The sequence below is a fragment of the Dipodomys ordii genome, unplaced genomic scaffold, assembly GCF_000151885.1.
Source record: "Dipodomys ordii isolate 6190 unplaced genomic scaffold, Dord_2.0 Scaffold46, whole genome shotgun sequence".
Lineage (NCBI taxonomy): Eukaryota > Metazoa > Chordata > Mammalia > Rodentia > Heteromyidae > Dipodomys > Dipodomys ordii.
Window position 1 is genome coordinate 239,909 of NW_012267262.1, and position 4,242 is coordinate 244,150.

Genomic DNA, 4,242 nt, shown 5'->3' on the forward strand with positions numbered 1-4,242 from the left:
CAGTTCAATAAATCCAATGAGGGCTTTTTCCCCCCATAGATACTTTTTTTTTTAAAGTTTTGTGAATTTTTTAAACTTTATTTATCGTGTTTATGTGGTACCAAGGAATCGAACCCAGGGCCTCATGCATGCTAGGCAAGCACTCTACCACTAAGCCACATTCCTTGCCCTCCATAGCTATTTTTTTTTTATATCTGGTTACTTAAAGCAATAAACATTTTGGCTTGCAATACATTATTAAGGATGTGATTCTAGCTAGGTCCCAAATAGTCACCAAGAATAAGACTTTTCTGACAATCCTGGGGCTTGAACTCAGGGCCTGGGCACTGTCTCTGAGCCTCTCTGTGCTCAAGCACTCTACCACTTGAGCCACAGCATCACTACTGGCTTTTTCTGTTCATGTGGTACCGAGGAATTGAACCCAGGGCTTCATGCATGCTAGGCAAGCACTCTACCACTAAGCCACCTTCCCAGCCCAAGAATAAGACTCTTTTAATAAGATTTTTAACCACAACATTCCTGTCATGCTGACCAGACATCCCATTACTGCTCACCCAGTGTCATAGACCAATGTCATAATTGATGTCTGAGCCCTGCCCCCAAAATGGCCATGAAGAGCCTTTTTAGTTCATACTAGACCACGAGGGTCCTCTGTCAGGAACTGTCATGCTGGGCCACCCACCATCTGGTCTCTAATGAAGACAGCCCAATTCCCAGGACTTAGGAAATAGAACACCACACCTTCCCAAACCACCCACTTCTGCACATATCATCAGCTAAGTAAGAAATCCACAATGATTGTCGTCTTATGGATGCTTCTCATTGCAGGAACAATGTGGAAGGGATATAAATACCCTCCAGGAGGGGTAAGTGTACCTTTGACTTCCTGATATCTACTTTAAAATGCATGTCCAGGATTAACAAGCTAATCATAAAAATTCACTTCCAGTAACTTTAGAAAACTCTTGTGTATTAAGAAGTTATTGTAGTTTATCTATTTCTATTATTTACTCAGAAGTGGGAAGATTCCCACATTCATACGTTCTCTTATACATATTTTAAAAATTCTTCACCTTAAAAAAATAAAAATAAAAAAAATTCTTCACATAAAGGAAATATTTGTGGCCCAGAGTCAGTGGTTTCTGACTTGAGTGAAGTAGTCCATTATGTTAACCAGATGCCTATTTTTTGTTGTTGGTCATGAGGCCTGAACTCTGGGTCTGGGCGCTGTCCCTGAGCTCTTCAACTCAAGGCTAGCGCCCTACTACTTGAGCCACATCACCACTTCCAGCCTTTTCTGTTTATGTGGTGCTGAGAAATCAAACCCAGGTCCTCATGCACAAGAGGCAAGCATTCTACTACTGAGCTACCTTCCCAGCCCCCAACGAGATGTCTTTAATGTTCAGCCATTTATACCATTTCCTGAATCAGTTCATTTCAGCAACCCAAACTAAAGCTCTTCCTTGAATAAAACTTGTTTGTTAATGGTTCTAGGGGCAACAACTAGACACACCTAATCAACTTCTTTCCCCTCAGACTCCTCTGGAAGTAAGCAAGGATGATCCTGGTGAAGTCATGCAGCTCTGAAGCTCACCTGAATAACTGTACAGTTCCTGTTGTTGGTTTCACATAAAAGAATTGCACATTATTTTGTCATAGTTTATGTAAAGTTACTGTACTTTTGAAGACGAACACTTAGCTCCTTATAGGGAGATGATGAAGAGGCAGTTGGGGAGGATAGATCCTTTCTGTTGAGTCTCTTAAGGCTGGGATTTAAAGCTACTCCATGTGTGTGTGTGTCCAGGGGCTTGAACTCAGGGCTTAGGCACTGTCCCAGAGCTGGCATTTAAAGCTACTCTGTGTGTGTGTGTCCAGGGGCTTGAACTCAGGGCTTGGGCACTGTCCCAGAGCTTCTTTTGCTCAAGGCTAGCACTTGAGTCATAGCTCTACTTCCAGCTTTTTGGTGATTACTGGAGATGTCTCACTGACTTTCCTGCCCCAACTGGCCTTGAATTGTAATCCTCAGATCTCAGCTTCCTGAGTAACTATGATTATAGGCACAGCCAGCTCTATTCTTTCTGTGTTCATAAGAATACAAACCTAGAGTACTCTTAGATCGATTTCCCAAGTAATACCCTTCTCCTAAGTTGTGGGGGAAAAATGTTAACAGGGTTCAGGGTTAAACCTGATCTTTGGACATGTCATCCCTGTAGCCTTTTCATAGATATTACTAAGAATCCAGAGCTTACCCGACCCATGTGTGGAAGGTCCTCATTTTAATACTGGGGCCAGATACTAAAATATAACTTAATTCTTACAATTACTTTCTAAAACTGGATAGCCTCATTTTATAAAGGAGCAAAATTGAGACCAAAAGGCCTTAAGTGTCTTGCCAACACACACAGCCCAGGGTCACAGTCAAGATTAAAATTTGGGGGCTGGGAAGGTGGCTCAGTGGTAGAGCGCTTGCCTTGCATGCCTGAGGCCCTGGGTTTGATTCCTCAGCACCACATAAGCAAAAAAAAAAAAAAAAAAAAAAGCCAGAAGTGGCGCTGTGGCTCAAGTGGTAGAGCACTAGCCTTGAGCTGAAGAGCTGAGGGACAGCGCCCAGGCCCAGAGTTCAGGCCCCATGACCAGGACCCCCCCCCCCCCCCAAAAAAAAGGTTAAAATTTGGGCTTTCTCCAATGCATGCCTTTATGTGCCATTGCAAGAATCAATCAAATATGAGGAAGTGGTTTTCCCTCACCTTAAAGCTTAAGTTGTCCAGTGTTGTTGTTTTTTTTTTGGTCCGGTCGTGGGGCCTGAACTCTGGGCCTGGGCGCTGTCCCTCAGCTCTTCAGCTCAAGGCTAGAGCTCTACCACTTGAGCCACAGCGCCACTTCCGGCTTTTTTCTTTCTGCTTATGTGGTGCTGAGGAATCGAACCCAGGGCCTCCAACATGCAAGGCAAGTGCTCTACCACTGAGCCACCTTCCCAGCCCCTCCAGTGTTGTTTTTAAACATCATGTATAAAAACAAAAGCTGCTGGGCACTGGTGGCTCATGCCTATAATCCTAGCTACTCAGGAGGCTCAGATCTGAGGATCACAGTTCAAAGCCAGCCTGGGCAGCAAAGTCTGTGAGACTTTTATCTCCAGAAAACTGGAAGTAGTGCTGTGGCTTAAGTGGTAGAGTGCTCACCTTGAGCTGAAGAGCTGAGGGACAGTGCCCAGGCTGAGTTCAAGCCCCATGACCAAGACAAAAACAAAAAAAGAATAAGCCCTCTAACGGTAGCTTTGGCTTGAGAATTTCTCTCTCTTCTCTCTCTCTCACACACACATGGGAGTGGGAGCTTGGGGTGACTGACACTTGTTCAAGAAAAATGTACCTTTCCCATCACAGCACATTTTTTGGTTTCACAGGAAGTGTTTTGTAGATGGTACATTTACTAAGCTACACGTGTTCTCTGCACTGAATGGATTCCCTTTTTATGGAAAGGAAAATGAACTCAAAATTTATAAACTCAAGTATATGTAAATTCTGAATCTAGGATATTATCATCATCTCTCTTGTATATTGGATGACCTAGACTCAACTCACTCCAGTGAATCAAGCACCTACACTGTTGCATGGCTCTGCCCACCTGCTCATATAATCCTAGGACTAATTTTCTCAATATCTCAAGCTCTATTATGTGGGATTGGAATTTGCTCATTGTGTACAAGAACTACATACTCAGGTCTACTTTCCCCCTCCAATTTGAGTAAACTTCCAAAACTCAAGCCCCAAAACTAGATTCTGCTACTCTAACCACTTTATAGTTCTCCTAACTTGGATATCTTCAGAGCACAAAGGTACTCTAAACTGGTACTGAAAGCAGACATATCAGTGGTAGGAGCTGAAAAGACATTGATGTGTAAGACAGTATGTGCAGAAGTATGTATAGGAAACAAGCCTGACCTCTGAAGTCTGACAAGTTTACTAAAATTTATTAAAATTTCTAGCAGGAAAAATGTTATTTTTTTTCTTTTTTGGCCAGACCTGGGCTTGAACTCAGAGCTTGGGCACTGTCCCTGAGCCGCTCTGTGCCCAAGGCTAGCACTCTACTACTTGAGCCACAGCTCTACTTTTGGCTTTTTCTGTTTATATGGTTCTGAATCGAACCCAAGGCTTCATACATGCTAGGCAAGCACTCTATCACTAAGCTACATTCCCAGCCTGTTAAAACATTTTTAGTCAGTTTTGTCCAATAAAGACAAACCAA